The following is a 26,690-nucleotide window of genomic DNA, read 5'->3' as shown; positions in this document are numbered from 1 at the left end:
GAGGGAGAGGAGGAGCAGGAAGAAGAGGAGGAGGAATAGGAGGAGTTACCAGGAGGAGGAGGAAGAGGAGGAAGAAGAGGAGGAAGAGGAAGAGGAGGCGGGAGAGGAGGAGCAGGAGAGGAGAAAGAGGAGGAGCAGGAGGACGAGGAGGAGGGAGAGAAAGATGAGGAGGGAGGAAGAGGAGGAGGAGGAGAGGAGGAGGAGCAGAAGAGAAGGAGGAAGAGGAGGACTAGGGTTAGGGTTAGGAGGACAAGGGGTGTTACTTAGAGTCTTGATGAAGGTGACTCTCCAAAGGGTCAGTCGGAGACGGTAGGTCAGAGTTTAGATGTTCAGAGGGTCAGTCGATGGCAGGTCAGAGTTCAAGTCTTCAGAGGTCAGTCGGAGATGGCAGGTCAGAGGGTACTTTGTCACAACATCAGCAGCATTACAAGAGAAAGCAGGTCAGAGTTTCGGTGTTCAGAGGGTCAGTCAGGTCAGAGTTCAAGTCTTCAGATGGCAGGTCAGAGGGTTCTTTGTCACAACATTAGCAGCATTACAAGAGAAAGCAGGTCAGAGTTTCGGTGTTCAGAGGGTCAGTCAGGTCAGAGTTCAAGTCTTCAGAGGTCAGTCGGAGATGGCAGGTCAGAGGGTTCTTTGTCACAACACCAGCAGCATTACAAGAGGAAGCAGGTCATAAGTGAAACAACATCTCCATAACAGCACAGTAGTCAGAACACACAGTCTGTGTTCCCAATGGCACACTATTAACTACAACTCTATGGACCCTGGTCTAAAGTACTGCACTCAACGGTATGGGTGCCATTTAGGATCCAGAAACACTCTGACCTCAGGAGCTCTTCCCTGTTCTCAGTCCAGTAAGAGGAACCAGGAAGACAGATGGGGGGTCGGGGGAAGAGGAACCAGGGAGACAGAAAGTGCTGAGAGAGACAGAATGACAAGGGTGTAATTATAATAATTATATGGGAAATTTTTGTTGTGGTCATCTAGTGTTCGATGTGACTGTCCTCTTCCTCTTTCAGCTGAGCTTCTCTCAGTGTCTCTCTCTCTCCATCAGTCCATCCGTAAATCAGTCTCACCGTTCATCTCTCTCTCTCTCTCTGTTCATCAGTCAGTCTGTCTGTCTGTCGTTGTCTTTAGAAAGACCGACACTCTTGGAGCCTCTAAGGAGCCCACAGTCATCTGAAAACAACAGACCACCAACTACAGACCCCTCCCAGAGGCTGGCAGACGTCGGCACATATCAGATGGTATGTTAATGAGAAGGATAACTATCACACTGACACTAATGACTTGTATTCATGAAGCGCAGCGTGGCTAATTGAACACTGTATGTAATCTGATAGACCAGCAATTATAACAGTAGTAGTGTTGTCCTGATCTGTTCTGATTCCAACCGGATGAGTCTGACATAACGGTGTGTGTGTGTGTGTGTGTGTGTGTGTGTGTGTGTGTGTGTGTGTGTGTGCATAAGGCCACCTGTTGGTTGAGGTGGGGTACTGCTGCTGTGATGGTGGGCAGCATACTGGCCTCCCTTGTAACCTCTGTTGCCATGGAGCCCAGCTGTAACGCAAACCTTGGTTACCCCGGAATACCTGGGATGCCAGGAGCTCACGGAGCCAACGGTAAAGACGGACCAAAGGGAGAGAAGGAGACCCAGGTAACACACACTAAGCTAATGCCTCTCTGAGCGGTCTGTGTAACATAGACACTAAGCTATCCTGTTATGGCCTGTAATGCCTCTCTGAGCGGTCTGTGTAACATAGACACTAAGCTATCCTGTTATGGCCTGTAATGCCTCTCTGAGCGGTCTGTGTAACATAGACACTAAGCTATCCTGTTATGGCCTGTAATGCCTCACTGAGCGGTCTGTGTAACATAGACACTAAGCTATCCTGTTATGGCCTGTAATGCCTCTCTGAGCGGTCTGTGTAACATAGACACTAAGCTATCCTGTTATGGCCTGTAATGCCTCTCTGAGCGGTCTGTGTAACATAGACACTAAGCTATCCTGTTATGGCCTGTAATGCCTCTCTGAGCGGTCTGTGTAACATAGACACTAAGCTATCCTGTTATGGCCTGTAATGCCTCACTGAGCGGTCTGTGTAACATAGACACTAAGCTATCCTGTTATGGCCTGTAATGCCTCTCTGAGCGGTCTGTGTAACATAGACACTAAGCTATCCTGTTATGGCCTGTAATGCCTCTCTGAGCGGTCTGTGTAACATAGACACTAAGCTATCCTGTTATGGCCTGTAATGCCTCTCTGAGCGGTCTGTGTAACATAGACACTAAGCTATCCTGTTATGGCCTGTAATGAGCAGTCTGTGATGCATGTGCAGGTGAGTCTGGTCTGCGAGGGAAGGGTCTGAAGGGGGAGCCAGGTGAATCAGGTCCTCCAGGGCGGTCAGGTCTTCAAGGGGAACCCCGGTCGGCTTGGACCCAAAGGACCCCCTTGGCCCCGGGGAGAAAGGTAGTCCCTCTGGGGTCGACTCCTCCTCTCCTCCTTCTTCTCCTGCAAGGTAAACAACAACACCTCTTCCTCCTATAATACAAGGTAAACAATAACACCTCTTCCTCCACTAATACAAGGTAAACAATAACACCTCTTCCTCCACTAATACAAGGTAAACAACACACCTCTTCCTCCTATAATACAAGGTAAACAATAACACCTCTTCCTCCACTAATACAAGGTAAACAACAACACCTCTTCCTCCACTAATACAAGGTAAACAACAACACCTCTTCCTCCACTAATACAAGGTAAACAACAAAACCTCTTCCTCCACTAATACAAGGTAAACAACAACACCTCTTCCTCCACTAATACAAGGTAAACAACAACACCTCTTCCTCTTATAATACAAGGTAAACAACAACACCTCTTCCTCCACTAATACAAGGTAAACAACAACACCTCTTCCTCTTATAATACAAGGTAAACAACAACACCTCTTCCTCCACTAATACAAGGTAAACAACAACACCTCTTCCTCCACTAATACAAGGTAAACAACAACACCTCTTCCTCCACTAATACATGGTTTAAATGCACGTCATCTCTAGCTGATGCCTTTGTTCCTATCGACCCAATAAGGCCAGCAGGCCTGTATTTAAACTTTAAAGTACATATGACACTGCAACAACATGTCCCCTCGGGGACAATAAAGACAGTAACATACTCTATGTGTTCGTTCTCTCTCTCTCTCTCTCTCTCTCTCTCTCTCTCTCTCTCAGAGGAACACCATTCAGCAGCCTCCTAAGAACTTACCCATTCGTTTCGACGGACCAATACTGTCGGGCCTTGACCCTGGCCTGGAAGGTGTATCGCTGAAGGACGGGTTGTTTAAGTGTAACATTAGTGGCGTGTACTTCTTTACCTATCATCTGTCGGCTAAGAGCCTGATCTGTGTTAACCTGAAGAAGGGGCCAGAGACCAAGGTTAGTTTTATTATTCTACCAGGAAACATAAGCTGTGTTTTAATACCCGCTCTAACATACTGTATACTAGATACTTAATGAGTGCCCATACTAACATACTGTATACTATGTACTTAATGAGTACTTATACTAACATACTGTATACTACATACTTAATGAGTGCCCATACTAACATACTGTATACTACATACTTAAAATGAGTACCCATACTAACATACTGTATACTCCATACTATATACTATTAATTCATTTTAGTATACTGTATCTGAATGGTATCCTCTGAACGGTATCCAAGGTTAGTTTTATTATTCTACCAGGAAACATGAGCCATGTTTTAATACCTGTTCTAACATACTGTATACTACATACTATTAGTTCATTTTAGTATACTGTATCTGAACGGTATCCTTTCAGTTGAGTGTACAAGCGCTTCACCGGTCTACCGGAAGATGATGCTGTTGCTATGCAACCTCTGCTAACCCTAACCCTAACCCTAACCCTAGCATAACAAACGACTAGCTAGACGTTATACGATTTTGGGTTGTCAGATTGTTCCGTCCGTAAATTCATCAGTTATTCGGCACTCTTGCACTGCTCTGAATGTCCATTGAGAACTCAAAATGATTAAACCACTTAGCTAAGAATGACGTTAAATTGTCCAATCAATAAACGCTGGGTGGTTAATGGGATAGCAGATGGTTAATATACTGCGTGGCAAGATCGATGTATTAGTGTCCAACTGACGTGAGATAGCTAGTCAACATACCCAGTACATACTGCTGTAATGCTATGCGTTTCATAAGGGCATTGAATTTGTATCGGCTCTCGTCGGACTTCGGCTGCATATTTTCCTCCATTTTCTTCAAATCTAAAAACGTTGTGAAGCCAAAGCCCGATATCTGAAGAATTGCATTATGGGCCCTAAAAGCACAGAAATAGTGTATTTTGGCGAATTTAGTATGACATTTGGGAACTTTTGGCATACTAAATATATCGATACTATAACCAATAAGCATACAACATACTGCATTTGTCACAAATAGTACGGTTAGTGCGGTTAGTATGAATATTTGAATACAGCTATAGACTAATTAGACAGGGTTAGGGTTAGGTTAGTATGAATATTTGAATACAGCTATAGGCTAATTAGACTGGGTTATGGTTAGGGTTAGTATGAATATTTGAATACAGATATAGACTAATTAGACAGGGTTAGGGTTAGGGTTAGTATGAATATTTGAATACAGCTATAGACTAATTAGACTGGGTTAGGTTAGGGTTAGTATGAATATTTTAATACAGCTATAGGCTAATTAGACTGGGCTATGGTTAGGTTAGTATGAATATTTGAATACAGCTATAGACTAATTAGACAGGGTTAGGTTAGGTTAGTATGAATATTTGAATACAGCTATAGACTAATTAGACAGGGTTAGGGTTAGGGTTAGTATGAATATTTGAATACAGCTATAGACTAATTAGACAGGGTTAGGGTTAGGGTTAGTATGAATATTTGAATACAGCTATAGACTAATTAGACAGGGTTAGGGTTAGGGTTAGTATGAATATTTGAATACAGCTATAGACTAATTAGACAGGGTTAGGGTTAGGTTAGGGTTAGTATGAATATTTGAATACAGCTATAGACTAATTAGACTGGGTTAGGGTTAGGGTTAGGATAGTATGAATATTTGAATACAGCTATAGACTAATTAGACTGGGTTAGGGTTAGGTTAGGGTTAGTATGAATATTTTAATACAGCTATAGGCTAATTAGACTGGGTTATGGTTAGGGTTAGTATGAATATTTGAATACAGCTATAGACTAATTAGACAGGGTTAGGTTAGGGTTAGGGTTAGTATGAATATTTGAATACAGCTATAGACTAATTAGACAGGGTTAGGGTTAGGGTTAGGGTTAGTATGAATATTTGAATACAGCTATAGACTAATTAGACAGGGTTAGGGTTAGTATGAATATTTGAATACAGCTATAGACTAATTAGACAGGGTTAGGGTTAGTATGAATATTTGAATACAGCTATAGACTAATTAGACTGGGTTAGGGTTAGGTTAGGGTTAGTATGAATATTTTAATACAGCTATAGGCTAATTAGACTGGGTTATGGTTAGGTTAGTATGAATATTTGAATACAGCTATAGACTAATTAGACAGGGTTAGGGTTAGGTTAGTATGAATATTTGAATACAGCTATAGACTAATTAGACAGGGTTAGGGTTAGGGTTAGTATGAATATTTGAATACAGCTATAGACTAATTAGACTGTATTATGGTTAGGTTAGGGTTAGTATGAATATTTGAATACAGCTATAGACTAATTAGACAGGGTTAGGGTTAGGGTTAGTATGAATATTTGAATACAGCTATAGACTAATTAGACAGGGTTAGGGTTAGGGTTAGGATGAATATTTGAATACAGCTATAGACTAATTAGACAGGGTTAGGGTTAGGGTTAGGGTTAGTATGAATATTTGAATACAGCTATAGACTAATTAGACAGGGTTAGGGTTAGGGTTAGTATGAATATTTGAATACAGCTATAGACTAATTAGACTAGGTTAGGGTTAGGTTAGTATGAATATTTGAATACAGCTATAGATTAATTAGACTGGGTTATGGTTAGGGTTAGTATGAATATTCAAATACAGCTATAGACTAATTAGACAGGGTTAGGGTTAGGATGAATATTTTAATACAGCTATAGGCTAATTAGACTGGGTCATGGTTAGGTTAGGGTTAGTATGAATATTTGAATACAGCTATAGACTAATTAGACTGGGTTAGGGTTAGGGTTAGTATGAATATTTGAATACAGCTATAGACTAATTAGACAGGCTTAGGGTTAGGGTTAGGATGAATATTTGAATACAGCTATAGACTAATTAGACAGGGTTATGGTTAGGGTTAGGTTAGGGTTAGTATGAATATTCAAATACAGCTATAGACTAATTAGACAGGGTTAGGGTTAGTGTTAGTATGAATATTTTAATACAGCTATAGACTAATTAGACAGGGTTAGGGTTAGGGTTAGTATGAATATTTGAATACAGCTATAGACTAATTAGACTGTATTATGGTTATGGTTAGGGTTAGGGTTAGGGTTAGTATGAATATTCAAATACAGCTATAGACTAATTAGACAGGGTTATGGTTAGGTTAGTATGAATATTTGAATACAGCTATAGACTAATTAGACAGGGTTAGGGTTAGGGTTAGTATGAATATTTGAATACAGCTATAGACTAATTAGACAGGGTTAGGGTTAGGGTTAGTATGAATATTTGAATACAGCTATAGACTAATTAGACAGGGTTAGGGTTAGGGTTAGGGTTAGTATGAATATTTGAATACAGCTATAGATTAATTAGACTGGGTTAGGGTTAGTATGAATATTTGAATACAGCTATAGACTAATTAGACTGGGTTAGGGTTAGGGTTAGTATGAATATTTGAATACAGCTAAAGATTAATTAGACTGGGTTAGGGGTTAGGTTAGGGTTAGTATGAATATTTGAATACAGCTATAGACTAATTAGACTGGGTTAGGGTTAGGTTAGTATGAATATTTTAATACAGCTATAGGCTAATTAGACTGTATTATGGTTAGGTTAGGGTTAGTATGAATATTTGAATACAGCTATAGACTGATTAGACAGGGTTAGGGTTAGGGTTAGTATGAATATTTGAATACAGCTATAGACTAATTAGACAGGGTTAGGGTTAGGGTAAGGGTTAGTATGAATATTTGAATACAGCTATAGACTAATTAGACAGGGTTAGGGTTAGGTTAGTATGAATATTTGAATACAGCTATAGATTAATTAGACTGGGTTAGGGTTAGGGTTAGGGTTAGTATGAATATTTGAATACAGCTATAGACTAATTAGACTGGGTTAGGGTTAGGGTTAGGGTTAGTATGAATATTTGAATACAGCTATAGACTGATTAGACAGGGTTAGGGTTAGGGTTAGTATGAATATTTGAATACAGCTATAGGCTAATTAGACTGGGTTAGGGTTAGGGTTAGGGTTAGTATGAATATTTGAATACAGCTATAGATTAATTAGACTGGGTTAGGGTTAGGGTTAGGTTAGTATGAATATTTGAATACAGCTATAGACTAATTAGACTGGGTTAGGGTTAGGGTTAGGGTTAGTATGAATATTTGAATACAGCTATAGGCTAATTAGACTGGGTTAGGGTTAGGTTAGGGTTAGTATGAATATTTGAATACAGCTATAGATTAATTAGACTGGGTTAGGGTTAGGGTTAGGGTTAGTATGAATATTTGAATACAGCTATAGACTAATTAGACTGGGTTAGGGTTAGGTTAGGGTTAGTATGAATATTTGAATACAGCTATAGATTAATTAGACTGGGTTAGGGTTAGGGTTAGGGTTAGTATGAATATTTGAATACAGCTATAGATTAATTAGACTGGGTTAGGGTTAGGGTTAGGGTATGAATATTTGAATACAGCTATAGACTAATTAGACTGGGTTAGGGTTAGGGTTAGGTTAGTATGAATATTTGAATACAGCTATAGACTGATTAGACAGGGTTAGGGTTAGGGTTAGTATGAATATTTGAATACAGCTATAGGCTAATTAGACTGGGTTAGGGTTAGGGTTAGGGTTAGTATGAATATTTGAATACAGCTAAAGACTAATCAGACAGGGTTAGGGTTAGGTTAGTATGAATATTTGAATACAGCTATAGACTAATTAGACAGGGTTAGGGTTAGGGTTATGGTTAGGGTTAGTATGAATATTTGAATACAGCTATAGACTAATTAGACAGGGTTAGGGTTAGGTTAGGTTAGTATGAATATTTGAATACAGCTATAGATTAATTAGACTGGGTTAGGGTTAGTACGAATATTTGAATACAGCTATAGACTAATTATACAGGGTTAGGGTTAGGTTAGGGTTAGTATGAATATTTGAATACAGCTATAGACTAATTAGACAGGGTTAGGGTTAGGGTTAGGGTTAGTATGAATATTTGAATACAGCTATAGACTAATTAGACAGGGTTAGGGTTAGGGTTAGTATGAATATTTGAATACAGCTATAGACTAATTAGACTGGGTTAGGGTTAGGGTTAGTATGAATATTTGAATACAGCTATAGACTAATTAGACAGGGTTAGGGTTAGGGTTAGTATGAATATTTGAATACAGCTATAGACTAATTAGACAGGGTTAGGGTTAGGGTTAGTATGAATATTTGAATACAGCTATAGACTAATTAGACAGGGTTAGGGTTAGGGTTAGGGTTAGTATGAATATTTGAATACAGCTATAGACTAATTAGACTGGGTTAGGGTTAGGTTAGTATGAATATTTGAATACAGCTGTAGACTAATTAGACAGGGTTAGGGTTAGGGTTAGGGTTAGTATGAATATTCAAATACAGCTATAGACTAATTAGACAGGGTTAGGGTTAGGGTTAGGATGAATATTTGAATACAGCTATAGACTAATTAGACAGGGTTATGGTTAGGGTTAGGGTTAGTATGAATATTCAAATACAGCTATAGACTCATTAGACAGGGTTAGGGTTAGGGTTAGTATGAATATTTTAATACAGCTATAGACTAATTAGACAGGGTTAGGGTTAGGTTAGGGTTAGTATGAATATTTGAATACATCTATAGACTAATTAGACAGGGTTAGGGTTAGGTTAGGTTAGTATGAATATTTGAATACAGCTATAGACTAATTAGACTGGGTTAGGGTTAGGGTTAGGGTTAGTATGAATATTTGAATACAGCTATAGACTAATTAGACAGGGTTAGGGTTAGGGTTAGGGTTAGTATGAATATTTTAATACAGCTATAGGCTAATTAGACTGGGTTATGGTTAGGGTTAGTATGAATATTTGAATACAGCTATAGACTAATTAGACTGTATTATGGTTAGGTAAGGGTTAGGGTTAGTATGAATATTTGAATACAGCTATAGACTAATTAGACAGGGTTAGGGTTAGGGTTAGTATGAATATTTGAATACAGCTATAGACTAATTAGACTGGGTTAGGGTTAGGGTTAGTATGAATATTTGAATACAGCTATAGACTAATTAGACAGGGTTAGGGTTAGGGTTAGGTTAGGGTTAGTATGAATATTTGAATACAGCTATAGATTAATTAGACTGGGTTAGGGTTAGGGTACGAATATTTGAATACAGCTATAGACTAATTAGACTGGGTTAGGGTTAGGGTTAGGGTTAGGGTTAGTATGAATATTTGAATACAGCTATAGACTAATTAGACTGGGTTAGGGTTAGGGTTAGGGTTAGTATGAATATTTGAATACAGCTATAGACTAATTAGACTGGGTTAGGGTTAGTATGAATATTTGAATACAGCTATAGATAAATTAGACTGGGTTAGGGTTAGGGTTATGAATATTTGAATACAGCTATAGACTAATTAGACTGGGTTAGGGTTAGGGTTAGGGTTAGTATGAATATTTGAATACAGCTATAGACTAATTAGACTGGGTTAGGGTTAGGGTTAGTATGAATATTTGAATACAGCTATAGACTAATTAGACTGGGTTAGGGTTAGGGTTAGTATGAATATTTGAATACAGCTATAGACTAATTAGACAGGGTTAGGGTTAGGGTTAGTATGAATATTTGAATACAGCTATAGACTAATTAGACAGGGTTAGGGTTAGGGTTAGTATGAATATTTGAATACAGCTATAGACTAATTAGACAGGGTTAGGGTTAGGGTTAGGGTTAGTATGAATATTTGAATACAGCTATAGACTAATTAGACAGGGTTAGGGTTAGGTTAGTATGAATATTTGAATACAGCTATAGACTAATTAGACAGGGTTAGGGTTAGGGTTAGTATGAATATTTGAATACAGCTATAGACTAATTAGACAGGGTTAGGGTTAGGGTTAGTATGAATATTTGAATTCAGCTATAGACTAATTAGACAGGTTTAGGGTTAGGGTTAGTATGAATATTTGAATACAGCTATAGACTAATTAGACAGGGTTAGGGTTAGGGTTAGGGTTAGTATGAATATTTGAATACAGCTATAGAGTAATTAGACTGGGTTAGGGTTAGGGTTAGTATGAATATTTGAATACAGCTATAGACTAATTAGACAGGGTTAGGGTTAGGGTTAGGGTTAGTATGAATATTTGAATTCAGCTATAGACTAATTAGACAGGGTTAGGGTTAGGGTTAGTATGAATATTTGAATACAGCTATAGACTGATTAGACAGGGTTAGGGTTAGGTTAGTATGAATATTTGAATACAGCTATAGACTGATTAGACAGGGTTAGGGTTAGGGTTAGTATGAATATTTGAATACAGCTATAGACTAATTAGACAGGGTTAGGGTTAGGGTTAGGGTTAGTATGAATATTTGAATACAGCTATAGACTAATTAGACAGGGTTAGGGTTAGGGTTAGGGTTAGTATGAATATTTGAATACAGCTATAGACTAATTAGACAGGGTTAGGGTTAGGGTTAGTATGAATATTTGAATACAGCTATAGACTAATTAGACAGGGTTAGGGTTGGGGTTAGTATGAATATTTGAATACAGCTATAGACTAATTAGACAGGGTTAGGGTTAGGGTTAGTATGAATATTTGAATACAGCTATAGATTAATTAGACTGGGTTAGGGTTAGGGTTAGGGTTAGTATGAATATTTGAATACAGCTATAGACTAATTAGACAGGGTTAGGGTTAGGGTTAGGGTTAGTATGAATATTTGAATACAGCTATAGACTAATTAGACTGGGTTAGGGTTAGGGTTAGTATGAATATTTGAATACAGCTGTAGACTAATTAGACAGGGTTAGGGTTAGGGTTAGGGTTAGTATGAATATTCAAATACAGCTATAGACTAATTAGACAGGGTTAGGGTTAGGGTTAGGATGAATATTTGAATACAGCTATAGACTAATTAGACAGGGTTACGGTTAGGGTTAGGGTTAGTATGAATATTCAAATACAGCTATAGACTAATTAGACAGGGTTAGGGTTAGGGTTAGTATGAATATTTTAATACAGCTATAGACTAATTAGACAGGGTTAGGGTTAGGGTTGGGGTTAGGGTTAGTATGAATATTTGAATACATCTATAGACTAATTAGACAGGGTTAGGGTTAGGGTGAGGGTTAGTATGAATATTTGAATACAGCTATAGACTAATTAGACTGGGTTAGGGTTAGGGTTAGGGTTAGTATGAATATTTTAATACAGCTATAGGCTAATTAGACTGGGTTATGGTTAGGGTTAGTATGAATATTTGAATACAGCTATAGACTAATTAGACAGGGTTAGGGTTAGGGTTAGTATGAATATTTGAATACAGCTATAGACTAATTAGACAGGGTTAGGGTTAGGGTTAGTATGAATATTTGAATACAGCTATAGACTAATTAGACAGGGTTAGGGTTAGGGTTAGTATGAATATTTGAATACAGCTATAGACTAATTAGACAGGGTTAGGGTTAGGGTTAGTATGAATATTTGAATACAGCTATAGACTAATTAGACTGTATTATGGTTAGGGTTAGGGTTAGGTTAGGGTTAGTATGAATATTTGAATACAGCTATAGACTAATTAGACAGGGTTAGGGTTAGGGTTAGTATGAATATTTGAATACAGCTATAGACTAATTAGACAGGGTTAGGGTTAGGGTTAGTATGAATATTTGAATACAGCTATAGACTAATTAGACAGGGTTAGGGTTAGGGTTAGTATGAATATTTGAATACAGCTATAGACTAATTAGACTGGGTTAGGGTTAGGGTTAGTATGAATATTTGAATACAGCTATAGACTAATTAGACAGGGTTAGGGTTAGGGTTAGGGTTAGGTTAGTATGAATATTTGAATACAGCTATAGATTAATTAGACTGGGTTAGGGTTAGTACGAATATTTGAATACAGCTATAGACTAATTAGACTGGGTTAGGGTTAGGGTTAGGGTTAGGGTTAGTATGAATATTTGAATACAGCTATAGACTAATTAGACTGGGTTATGGTTAGGGTTAGGGTTAGTATGAATATTTGAATACAGCTATAGACTAATTAGACTGGGTTAGGGTTAGGGTTAGGGTTAGTATGAATATTTGAATACAGCTATAGACTAATTAGACTGGGTTAGGGTTAGTATGAATATTTGAATACAGCTATAGATTAATTAGACTGGGTTAGGGTTAGGGTTAGTATGAATATTTGAATACAGCTATAGATTAATTAGACTGGGTTAGGGTTAGGGTTAGTATGAATATTTGAATACAGCTATAGACTAATTAGACAGGGTTAGGGTTAGTATGAATATTTGAATACAGCTATAGACTAATTAGACTGGGTTAGGGTTAGGGTTAGTATGAATATTTGAATACAGCTATAGACTAATTAGACTGGGTTAGGGTTAGGGTTAGGGTTAGAATGAATATTTGAATTCAGCTATAGACTAATTAGACTGGGTTAGGGTTAGGGTTAGTATGAATATTTGAATACAGCTATAGACTAATTAGACAGGGTTAGGGTTAGGGTTAGGGTTAGTATGAATATTTGAATTCAGCTATAGACTAATTAGACAGGGTTAGGGTTAGGGTTAGTATGAATATTTGAATACAGCTATAGATTAATTAGACTGGGTTAGGGTTAGGGTTAGTATGAATATTTGAATACAGCTATAGACTAATTAGACAGGGTTAGGGTTAGTATGAATATTTGAATACAGCTATAGACTAATTAGACTGGGTTAGGGTTAGGGTTAGTATGAATATTTGAATACAGCTATAGACTAATTAGACAGGGTTAGGGTTAGGGTTAGGGTTAGTATGAATATTTGAATTCAGCTATAGACTAATTAGACAGGGTTAGGGTTAGGGTTAGTATGAATATTTGAATACAGCTATAGACTGATTAGACAGGGTTAGGGTTAGGGTTAGTATGAATATTTGAATACAGCTATAGACTGATTAGACAGGGTTAGGTTAGGGTTAGTATGAATATTTGAATACAGCTATAGACTAATTAGACAGGGTTAGGGTTAGGGTTAGGGTTAGTATGAATATTTGAATACAGCTATAGACTAATTAGACAGGGTTAGGGTTAGGGTTAGGGTTAGTATGAATATTTGAATACAGCTATAGACTAATTAGACAGGGTTAGGGTTAGGGTTAGTATGAATATTTGAATACAGCTATAGACTAATTAGACAGGGTTAGGGTTGGGGTTAGTATGAATATTTGAATACAGCTATAGACTAATTAGACTGGGTTAGGGTTAGGGTTAGTATGAATATTTGAATACAGCTGTAGACTAATTAGACAGGGTTAGGGTTAGGGTTAGGGTTAGTATGAATATTCAAATACAGCTATAGACTAATTAGACAGGGTTAGGGTTAGGGTTAGGATGAATATTTGAATACAGCTATAGACTAATTAGACAGGGTTACGGTTAGGGTTAGGGTTAGTATGAATATTCAAATACAGCTATAGACTAATTAGACAGGGTTAGGGTTAGGGTTAGTATGAATATTTTAATACAGCTATAGACTAATTAGACAGGGATAGGGTTAGGGTTAGGGTTAGTATGAATATTTGAATACATCTATAGACTAATTAGACAGGGTTAGGTTAGGGTTAGGGTTAGTATGAATATTTGAATACAGCTATAGACTAATTAGACTGGGTTAGGGTTAGGGTTAGGGTTAGTATGAATATTTTAATACAGCTATAGGCTAATTAGACTGGGTTATGGTTAGGGTTAGTATGAATATTTGAATACAGCTATAGACTAATTAGACTGTATTATGGTTAGGGTAAGGGTAAGGGTTAGGGTTAGTATGAATATTTGAATACAGCTATAGACTAATTAGACAGGGTTAGGGTTAGGTTAGTATGAATATTTGAATACAGCTATAGACTAATTAGACTGGGTTAGGGTTAGGGTTAGTATGAATATTTGAATACAGCTATAGACTAATTAGACAGGGTTAGGGTTAGGGTTAGGGTTAGGGTTAGTATGAATATTTGAATACAGCTATAGATTAATTAGACTGGGTTAGGGTTAGTACGAATATTTGAATACAGCTATAGACTAATTAGACTGGGTTAGGGTTAGGGTTAGGGTTAGTATGAATATTTGAATACAGCTATAGACTAATTAGACTGGGTTATGGTTAGGGTTAGGTTAGTATGAATATTTGAATACAGCTATAGACTAATTAGACTGGGTTAGGGTTAGGGTTAGGGTTAGTATGAATATTTGAATACAGCTATAGACTAATTAGACTGGGTTAGGGTTAGTATGAATATTTGAATACAGCTATAGATTAATTAGACTGGGTTAGGGTTAGGGTTAGTATGAATATTTGAATACAGCTATAGATTAATTAGACTGGGTTAGGGTTAGGGTTAGTATGAATATTTGAATACAGCTATAGACTAATTAGACAGGGTTAGGTTAGTATGAATATTTGAATACAGCTATAGACTAATTAGACTGGGTTAGGGTTAGGGTTAGTATGAATATTTGAATACAGCTATAGACTAATTAGACTGGGTTAGGGTTAGGGTTAGGGTTAGTATGAATATTTGAATACAGCTATAGACTAATTAGACTGGGTTAGGGTTAGGGTTAGTATGAATATTTGAATACAGCTATAGACTAATTAGACAGGGTTAGGGTTAGGGTTAGTATGAATATTTGAATACAGCTATAGACTAATTAGACAGGGTTAGGGTTAGGGTTAGTATGAATATTTGAATACAGCTATAGACTAATTAGACAGGGTTAGGGTTAGGGTTAGGGTTAGTATGAATATTTGAATACAGCTATAGACTAATTAGACTGGGTTAGGGTTAGTACGAATATTTGAATACAGCTATAGACTAATTAGACAGGGTTAGGGTTAGGGTTATGGTTGGGGTTAGTATGAATATTTGAATACAGCTATAGACTAATTAGACAGGGTTAGGGTTAGGGTTAGGTTAGTATGAATATTTGAATACAGCTATAGACTAATTAGACAGGGTTAGGGTTAGGGTTAGTATGAATATTTGAATACAGCTATAGACTAATTAGACAGGGTTAGGGTTAGGGTTAGTATGAATATTTGAATACAGCTTTAGACTAATTAGACAGGGTTAGGGTTAGGGTTAGTATGAATATTTGAATACAGCTATAGACTAATTAGACAGGGTTAGGGTTAGGGTTAGGGTTAGTATGAATATTTGAATTCAGCTATAGACTAATTAGACAGGTTTAGGGTTAGGGTTAGTATGAATATTTGAATACAGCTATAGACTAATTAGACAGGGTTAGGGTTAGGGTTAGGGTTAGTATGAATATTTGAATACAGCTATAGAGTAATTAGACAGGGTTAGGGTTAGGGTTAGTATGAATATTTGAATACAGCTATAGACTAATTAGACTGGGTTAGGGTTAGGTTAGTATGAATATTTGAATACAGCTATAGACTAATTAGACAGGGTTAGGGTTAGGTTAGGGTTAGGGTTAGTATGAATATTTGAATACAGCTATAGATTAATTAGACTGGGTTAGGGTTAGGTTAGTATGAATATTTGAATACAGCTATAGACTAATTAGACTGGGTTAGGGTTAGGGTTAGGGTTAGGGTTAGTATGAATATTTGAATACAGCTATAGACTAATTAGACTGGGTTATGGTTAGGGTTAGGGTTAGTATGAATATTTGAATACAGCTATAGACTAATTAGACTGGGTTAGGGTTAGTATGAATATTTGAATACAGCTATAGACTAATTAGACTGGGTTAGGGTTAGTATGAATATTTGAATACAGCTATAGATTAATTAGACTGGGTTAGGGTTAGGGTTAGTATGAATATTTGAATACAGCTATAGATTAATTAGACTGGGTTAGGGTTAGGGTTAGTATGAATATTTGAATACAGCTATAGACTAATTAGACAGGGTTAGGGTTAGTATGAATATTTGAATACAGCTATAGACTAATTAGACTGGGTTAGGGTTAGGGTTAGTATGAATATTTGAATACAGCTATAGACTAATTAGACTGGGTTAGGGTTAGGTTAGGGTTAGTATGAATATTTGAATACAGCTATAGACTAATTAGACTGGGTTAGGTTAGGGTTAGTATGAATATTTGAATACAGCTATAGACTAATTAGACAGGGTTAGGGTTAGGGTTAGTATGAATATTTGAATACAGCTATAGACTAATTAGACAGGGTTAGGGTTAGGGTTAGGGTTAGTATGAATATTTGAATACAGCTATAGACTAATTAGACAGGGTTAGGGTTGGGGTTAGTATGAATATTTGAATACAGCTATAGACTAATTAGACAGGGTTAGGGTTAGGGTTATGGTTGGGGTTAGTATGAATATTTGAATACAGCTATAGACTAATTAGACAGGGTTAGGGTTAGGGTTAGGGTTAGTATGAATATTTGAATACAGCTATAGACTAATTAGACAGGGTTAGGGTTAGGGTTAGTATGAATATTTGAATACAGCTATAGACTAATTAGACAGGGTTAGGGTTAGGGTTAGTATGAATATTTGAATACAGCTATAGACTAATTAGACAGGGTTAGGGTTAGGGTTAGTATGAATATTTGAATACAGCTATAGACTAATTAGACAGGGTTAGGGTTAGGGTTAGGGTTAGTATGAATATTTGAATTCAGCTATAGACTAATTAGACAGGTTTAGGGTTAGGGTTAGTATGAATATTTGAATACAGCTATAGACTAATTAGACAGGGTTAGGGTTAGGGTTAGGGTTAGTATGAATATTTGAATACAGCTATAGAGTAATTAGACTGGGTTAGGGTTAGGGTTAGTATGAATATTTGAATACAGCTATAGACTAATTAGACAGGGTTAGGGTTAGGGTTAGGGTTAGTATGAATATTTGAATTCAGCTATAGACTAATTAGACAGGGTTAGGGTTAGGGTTAGTATGAATATTTGAATACAGCTATAGACTAATTAGACAGGGTTAGGGTTAGGGTTAGTATGAATATTTGAATACAGCTATAGACTGATTAGACAGGGTTAGGGTTAGGGTTAGTATGAATATTTGAATACAGCTATAGACTAATTAGACAGGGTTAGGGTTAGGGTTAGGGTTAGTATGAATATTTGAATACAGCTATAGACTGATTAGACAGGGTTAGGGTTAGGGTTAGTATGAATATTTGAATACAGCTATAGACTGATTAGACAGGGTTAGGGTTAGGGTTAGGGTTAGTATGAATATTTGAATACAGCTATAGACTAATTAGACTAGGTTAGGGTTAGGTTAGTATGAATATTTGAATACAGCTATAGACTAATTAGACTGGGTTAGGGTTAGGGTTAGGGTTAGTATGAATATTTGAATACAGCTATAGATTAATTAGACAGGGTTAGGGTTAGGGTTAGGGTTAGTATGAATATTTGAATACAGCTATAGACTAATTAGACAGGGTTAGGGTTAGTATGAATATTTGAATACAGCTATAGACTAATTAGACAGGGTTAGGGTTAGGGTTAGTATGAATATTTGAATACAGCTATAGACTGATTAGACAGGGTTAGGGTTAGGGTTAGTATGAATATTTGAATACAGCTATAGACTGATTAGACAGGGTTAGGGTTAGGGTTAGGGTTAGTATGAATATTTGAATACAGCTATAGACTAATTAGACAGGGTTAGGGTTAGGGTTAGGGTTAGTATGAATATTTGAATACAGCTATAGACTGATTAGACAGGGTTAGGGTTAGGGTTAGTATGAATATTTGAATACAGCTATAGACTGATTAGACAGGGTTAGGGTTAGGGTTAGTATGAATATTTGAATACAGCTATAGACTAATTAGACTAGGTTAGGGTTAGGGTTAGTATGAATATTTGAATACAGCTATAGACTAATTAGACTGGGTTAGGGTTAGGGTTAGGTTAGTATGAATATTTGAATACAGCTATAGACTAATTAGACAGGGTTAGGGTTAGGGTTAGTATGAATATTTGAATACAGCTATAGACTAATTAGACAGGGTTAGGGTTAGTATGAATATTTGAATACAGCTATAGACTAATTAGACAGGGTTAGGGTTAGGGTTAGTATGAATATTTGAATACAGCTATAGACTAATTAGACTGGGTTAGTGTTAGGGTTAGGGTTAGGTTAGGGTTAGGGTTAGTATGAATATTTGAATACAGCTATAGACTAATTAGACTAGGTTAGGGTTAGGGTTAGTATGAATATTTGAATACAGCTATAGACTAATTAGACTGGGTTAGGGTTAGGGTTAGGGTTAGTATGAATATTTGAATACAGCTATAGACTAATTAGACAGGGTTAGGGTTAGGGTTAGGTTAGTATGAATATTTGAATACAGCTATAGACTAATTAAACAGGGTTAGGGTTAGTATGAATATTTGAATACAGCTATAGACTAATTAGACAGGGTTAGGGTTAGGGTTAGTATGAATATTTGAATACAGCTATAGACTGATTAGACAGGGTTAGGGTTAGGGTTAGTATGAATATTTGAATACAGCTATAGACTGATTAGACAGGGTTAGGGTTAGGGTTAGGGTTAGTATGAATATTTGAATACAGCTATAGACTAATTAGACAGGGTTAGGGTTAGGGTTAGGGTTAGTATGAATATTTGAATACAGCTATAGACTGATTAGACAGGGTTAGGGTTAGGGTTAGTATGAATATTTGAATACAGCTATAGACTGATTAGACAGGGTTAGGGTTAGGGTTAGGGTTAGTATGAATATTTGAATACAGCTATAGACTAATTAGACTAGGTTAGGGTTAGGGTTAGTATGAATATTTGAATACAGCTATAGACTAATTAGACTGGGTTAGGGTTAGGGTTAGTATGAATATTTGAATACAGCTATAGACTAATTAGACAGGGTTAGGGTTAGGGTTAGGGTTAGTATGAATATTTGAATACAGCTATAGACTAATTAGACAGGGTTAGGGTTAGTATGAATATTTGAATACAGCTATAGACTAATTAGACAGGGTTAGGGTTAGGGTTAGTATGAATATTTGAATACAGCTATAGACTAATTAGACTGGGTTAGTGTTAGGGTTAGGGTTAGGGTTAGGTTAGGGTTAGTATGAATATTTGAATACAGCTATAGACTAATTAGACTGGGTTAGGGTTAGTATGAATATTTGAATACAGCTATAGACTAATTAGACAGGGTTAGGGTTAGGGTTAGTATGAATATTTGAATACAGCTATAGACTAATTAGACAGGGTTAGGGTTAGGGTTAGGGTTAGTATGAATATTTGAATACAGCTATAGACTGATTAGACAGGGTTAGGGTTAGGGTTAGTATGAATATTTGAATACAGCTATAGACTGATTAGACAGGGTTAGGGTTAGGGTTAGGGTTAGTATGAATATTTGAATACAGCTATAGACTAATTAGACTAGGTTAGGGTTAGGGTTAGTATGAATATTTGAATACAGCTATAGACTAATTAGACTGGGTTAGGGTTAGGTTAGGGTTAGTATGAATATTTGAATACAGCTATAGACTAATTAGACAGGGTTAGGGTTAGGGTTAGGGTTAGGGTTAGTATGAATATTTGAATACAGCTATAGACTAATTAGACAGGGTTAGGGTTAGTATGAATATTTGAATACAGCTATAGACTAATTAGACAGGGTTAGGGTTAGGGTTAGTATGAATATTTGAATACAGCTATAGACTAATTAGACTGGGTTAGTGTTAGGATTAGGTTAGTATGAATATTTGAATACAGCTATAGACTAATTAGACTGGGTTAGTGTTAGGGTTAGGGTTAGGGTTAGGGTTAGGGTTAGGGTTAGTATGAATATTTGAATACAGCTATAGACTAATTAGACAGGGTTAGGGTTAGGGTTAGGGTTAGTATTTGAATACAGCTATAGACTAATTAGACTGGGTTAGGTTAGTATTTGAATACAGCTATAGACTAATTAGACAGGGTTAGGGTTAGTATTTGAATACAGCTATAGACTAATTAGACAGGGTTAGGATGAATACAGCTATAGACTAATTAGACAGGGTTAGGGTTAGGATGAATACAGCTATAGACTAATTAGACTGGGTTAGGATGAATACAGCTATAGACTAATTAGACAGGGTTAGGGTTAGTATGAATACAGCTATAGACTAATTAGACAGGGTTAGGGTTAGTTTGAATACAGCTATAGACTAATTAGACAGGGTTAGGGTTAGTATGAATACAGCTATAGACTAATTAGACAGGGTTAGGGTTAGGGTTAGGGTTAGGGTTAGTATGAATATTTGAATACAGCTATAGACTAATTAGACAGGGTTAGGGTTAGTATGAATATTTGAATACAGCTATAGACTAATTAGACAGGGTTAGGGTTAGGGTTAGTATGAATATTTGAATACAGCTATAGACTAATTAGACTGGGTTAGTGTTAGGATTAGGGTTAGTATGAATATTTGAATACAGCTATAGACTAATTAGACTGGGTTAGTGTTAGGGTTAGGGTTAGGGTTAGGGTTAGGGTTAGTATGAATATTTGAATACAGCTATAGACTAATTAGACAGGGTTAGGGTTAGGGTTAGGGTTAGTATTTGAATACAGCTATAGACTAATTAGACTGGGTTAGGGTTAGTATTTGAATACAGCTATAGACTAATTAGACAGGGTTAGGGTTAGTATTTGAATACAGCTATAGACTAATTAGACAGGGTTAGGATGAATACAGCTATAGACTAATTAGACAGGGTTAGGGTTAGGATGAATACAGCTATAGACTAATTAGACTGGGTTAGGATGAATACAGCTATAGACTAATTAGACAGGGTTAGGGTTAGTATGAATACAGCTATAGACTAATTAGACAGGGTTAGGGTTAGTTTGAATACAGCTATAGACTAATTAGACAGGGTTAGGGTTAGTATGAATACAGCTATAGACTAATTAGACAGGGTTAGGGTTAGTATGAATACAGCTATAGACTAATTAGACAGGGTTAGGGTTAGTATGAATACAGCTATAGACTAATTAGACAGGGTTAGGGTTAGTTTGAATACAGCTATAGACTAATTAGACAGGGTTAGGGTTAGTATGAATACAGCTATAGACTAATTAGACAGGGTTAGGGTTAGTATGAATACAGCTATAGACTAATTAGACAGGGTTAGGGTTAGTATGAATACAGCTATAGACTAATTAGACAGGGTTAGGGTTAGTTTGAATACAGCTATAGACTAATTAGACAGGGTTAGGGTTAGTATGAATACAGCTATAGACTAATTAGACAGGGTTAGGGTTAGTATGAATACAGCTATAGACTAATTAGACAGGGTTAGGGTTAGTTTGAATACAGCTATAGACTAATTAGACAGGGTTAGGGTTAGTATGAATACAGCTATAGACTAATTAGACAGGGTTAGGGTTAGTATGAATACAGCTATAGACTAATTAGACAGGGTTAGGGTTAGTATGAATACAGCTATAGACTAATTAGACAGGGTTAGGGTTAGTTTGAATACAGCTATAGACTAATTAGACAGGGTTAGGGTTAGTATGAATACAGCTATAGACTAATTAGACAGGGTTAGGGTTAGTATGAATACAGCTATAGACTAATTAGACAGGGTTAGGGTTAGTATGAATACAGCTATAGACTAATTAGACAGGGTTAGGGTTAGTATGAATACAGCTATAGACTAATTAGACAGGGTTAGGTTAGTATGAATACAGCTATAGACTAATTAGACAGGGTTAGGGTTAGTATGAATACAGCTATAGACTAATTAGACAGGGTTAGGGTTAGTATGAATACAGCTATAGACTAATTAGACAGGGTTAGGGTTAGTATACAGCTATAGACTAATTAGACAGGGTTAGGGTTAGTATGAATACAGCTATAGACTAATTAGACTGGGTCTAAATAAACCCTGTAATCCTGTAAATTCCTGGGATTTGAACTACATTAGACATGACTAATCACTACATACAGCAAAACCTCAAATTGCAGAAATAAGTCAATTAAATCATTGATGAGAGAATTGCCAGATGAACGATAACTAAAATATCAGTGCAGATGGCACTCTTTTTGCTCAGTGAAGATATGTATTAAAGGTAATGAATGTTTCGGGAATGCTGCAGACTCTGTGACACCCCAGAAAGGTCACCTCAAATCCAGAGATGGGGTCATATTTTAGCTGAATAGTGATAACACATGGAATTTCACATTTGAAAACGTAAATCACATGTGAAGTGTTTCAAAAACATGTTTTCACATGTGAAATGGCACATGAAGTGTTCTAAAACCACGTCTTCATACATAAAATTAAATGAAGTGCTCCAAATACATGTTTTCACATGTGAAGTGCTCCAAATACACATGTTCACATGTGCAGTGCTCCAAAACCACATGTGAAGTGCTCCAAATATATGTTTTCACATGTGAAGTGCTCCAAAAACAAATGTGAAGTGCTCCAAAAACACGTGAAGTGTTCCAAATACACATTTTCACATGTGAAGTGCTCCAAATACACGTTTTCACATGTGAAGTGCTCCAAATACATGTTTTCACATGTGAAGTGCTCCAAATACATGTTTTCACATGTGAAGTGCTCCAAATACACATTTTCACATGTGAAGTGCTCCAAATACATGTTTGTATTCAGCCCCTTTACTTTCAGTGCAGCAAACTCTCTCCAGAAGTTCAGTGAGGATCTCTGAATGATCCAATGTTGACCTAAATGACTAATGATGATAAATACAATCCACCTGTGTGTAATCAAGTCTCCGTATAAATGCACCTGCACTGTGATAGTCTCAGAGGTCCGTTAAAAGCGCAGAGAGCATCATGAAGAACAAGGAACACACCAGGAGCAATTAGGGGTAAGAGCCTTGCTCAAGGGAACATCCTGAGATTTTTCATCTAGTCTGCTCAGGGATTCGAACTAGCAACCTTGTAAAAAACAGTAACTTTTATTTAACCACGCAAATCAGTTAAGAACAAATTGTTATTTACAATGACGACCTACCCCGGCCAAACCCAGACGACGCTGGGCCAATTGTGCGCCGCCCTATGGAACTCCCAATCACAGCCGGTTGTGATACAGCCTGGAATCCAACCAGGTTCTGTAGTGACACCTCTAGCACTCAGATGCAGTGTTTTAGACCACTGCAACACTCGGGAGCCCAAAACCGCTGTTTAAATTGAATGAATGTCAATTACGCCTTTGGAAGTTAAATATTCTAAATTACATTTGACACCTGTTTTTTTTTTCATACTGAAGTTGTGCATCCTCATGTTGTCACATATATTTCACATAAAACACATGTTCTTACATGCTCAAATGTTGACATACGTGCAGTTTTATTATCACATGTTGTCACATTAACAACAAATTTATCACACAATCACAAAATCTAACAGGAGACAAATTAGAGGTTAGTTGTATTATTTAATCTACCAGAAGATATAAATTAAGGTTAGTTTGATTAATTAATCTAAGAGGTCTAATAGACTAAAGTGGGCCTCATCCTTAAATAGTTCTCCATTTAAATAATTTTCTGTCCAGTACTAGGCTGAATCTATGTCTGAGAAACTGTTTTATATTAATTTAGCCTTTCATATCTCCCTTTCATCCTGTGTTTTTATCTAGAATATTTATTTGTTTTGCTACTTCTGCATTTATTTTATTCTGATCTTAATATAAAGCATTTGATTCTGTCTGGATCTTTGTATGACAGGGGCCAGGATTCAATCCAAAACTGTGTTATAGCGCACTTTGACATTTACAGGTCATTCCTGATTGAGCCGACATCTGCAGCTATTACTTTGACTACGACCTCTGTGAACATGGCAACATTGCCTTTAAAAGATGCATTGTCGACAGCATTGTACACATTGAATCCCAGCTTGTGGTTGTGAAGGGGTTCTGTTGTGATGGTGTTATATTGTTGTTGTTGTTGTGAAAGTGTCCTGTTGTTGTTGTGAAGGTGTCCGGTTGTTTTTGTTGTGAAGGTGTCCTGTTGTTGTGAAAGTGTCCTGTTGTTGTTGTGAAGGTGTCCTGTTGTTGTTGTGAAGGTGTCCTGTTGTTGTTGTGAAGGTGTCCTGTTGTTGTTGTGAAGGTGTCCTGTTGTTGTTGTGAAGGTGTCCTGTTGTTGTTGTGAAGGTGTCCTGTTGTGAAAGTGTCCTGTTGTTGTTGTGAAAGTGTCCTGTTGTTGTTGTGAAGGTGTTCTGTTGTTGTGAAAGTGTCCTGTTGTTGTTGTGAAGGTGTCCTGTTGTTGTTGTGAAGGTGTCCTGTTGTTGTTGTGAAGGTGTCCTGTTGTTGTTGTGAAGGTGTCCTGTTGTTGTTGTGAAGGTGTCCTGTTGTGAAGGTGTCCTGTTGTTGTTGTGAAGGTGTCCTGTTGTGAAAGTGTCCTGTTGTGAAAGTGTCCTGTTGTTGTTGTGAAGGTGTCCTGTTGTTGTTGTGAAGGTGTCCTGTTGTTGTTGTGAAGGTGTCCTGTTGTTGTTGTGAAGGTGTCCTGTTGTGAAAGTGTCCTGTTGTTGTTGTGAAGGTGTCCTGTTGTTGTTGTGAAGGTGTCCTGTTGTTGTTGTGAAGGTGTTCTGTGATTGTAAGGTTGTTATTGTTCTAGGTTATGTGATAAACGTTGTTGTTGTTGTGAAGGTGTCCTGTTGTGAAGGTGTCCTGTTGTTGTTGTGAAGGTGTTCTGTTGTTGTGAAGGTGTCCGGTTGTTGTTGTGAAGGTGTCCTGTTGTTGTTGTGAAGGTGTTCTGTTGTTGTGAAGGTGTCCGGTTGTTGTTGTGAAGGTGTCCTGTTGTTGTTGTGAAGGTGTTCTCTGATTGTAAGGTTATTATTGTTCTAGGTTATGTGATAAACGTTGTTGTTGTTGTTGTGAAGGTGTCCTGTTGTTGTTGTGAAGGTGTTCTGTGATTGTAAGGTTATTATTGTTCTAGGTTATGTGATAAACGTTGTTGTTGTTGTTGTGAAGGTGTCCTGTTGTTGTTGTGAAGGTGTTCTGTGATTGTAAGGTTATTATTGTTCTAGGTTATGTGATAAACGTTGTTGTTGTTGTTGTGAAGGTGGGGTTCTGTGATTCGTCGAGTGGATTCCTGGTGACGTCTGGGTCGGTGGTGCTGGATCTGTTGGAGGGAGACGTGGTGTCTCTACAGCCCACCGATAACAACGCCTCATCACTAAAGACGAACGAGCTGACAACACTTTCACCGGCTTCCTGATCTTGCCCAACTCATAGAACCACATGAAATCACACAGAGCCACACAGAACCACATTGAATGAGCTCAAACCAGATTCAACCAGATCTAATCTCGGTTACCCAGAAGTAACATTTTCGCGAAAGTTTGTTACGTCCTATTTTACTTCAATTTTGAATTTGTAGGTGTGGTATCTAGCGGAAACCTTTCATCATCCATACACGGGTTTGAAATCTCAGCCACAGTTTGATTACTGCTTTTGAACAATCCTGATTCTATCAAATAATCAATGATGAAAACCCCAAACCAGGAACTGCCGCTGCTCGTAATCCCATAATTTTACGTGAGCCTTGACAGATTGTTTCCAATTACATACAGAATTTGTCCACGAGAGATTAAACCAGATCACACCTGCTGAAACCAGCTTCCTGCTCTTCCACACCACATAAAATACATATCACAGCCACACAATTCTGTTCTAGAAGCATCTGCAGAACAACCAACCATCTCTGTGTCTGTTTCTGCCTCCCTGTCTCTACTGCTGCCGCTTGCTGAGACAGTTCATCAATCAATTCATTCTCCCAGGTCGTTGTTGTAAATGAGAATGTATTCTCAGTCAACTCACCTGGTAAAATAAGGAATACATTTCAAATAAATCAAATAATCAATCATGTATTGCATCTGCTGAGCTGCCTACCAAAACTCAAAGATACCATTTTGGAAATGAGTTTGCAATCAATAAAGTGATTTGTTACCATTTTTTTTTATCAACAGTATAGATTGATTGTGAAAAATGTTGAGGCTGTCTACACTTTACACTTACATGTGACTTCTGCTATCAGAATAGGAGGATCGCTTTGAAAAGACAGGTCTCGATGCACAGAAGTGCCACTGTGGTCAGATAGAGTTCACATGTCGGACCACCACAGACAGCTGGTGGCTTTTTAATTGTGGAAGATGGGCTCATAGTAATGACTGGAACGGAATATAT

The 26,690-nt window shown here is 37.1% G+C and overlaps 1 pseudogene; it reads left to right on the top strand.

Moving 5' to 3' along the window:
- The first annotated feature begins 1,050 nt into the window (after nt 1-1,050).
- LOC135528665 (complement C1q subcomponent subunit B-like) lies at nt 1,051-26,458 on the top strand (annotated as a pseudogene).
- Nucleotides 26,459-26,690: the final 232 nt, after the last annotated feature.

Source organism: Oncorhynchus masou, unplaced genomic scaffold (genome assembly GCF_036934945.1).
Source record: "Oncorhynchus masou masou isolate Uvic2021 unplaced genomic scaffold, UVic_Omas_1.1 unplaced_scaffold_1006, whole genome shotgun sequence".
Lineage (NCBI taxonomy): Eukaryota > Metazoa > Chordata > Actinopteri > Salmoniformes > Salmonidae > Oncorhynchus > Oncorhynchus masou.
Note: the sequence above shows the minus strand (reverse complement) of the source record. Positions and strands in the feature narration are given on the sequence as shown.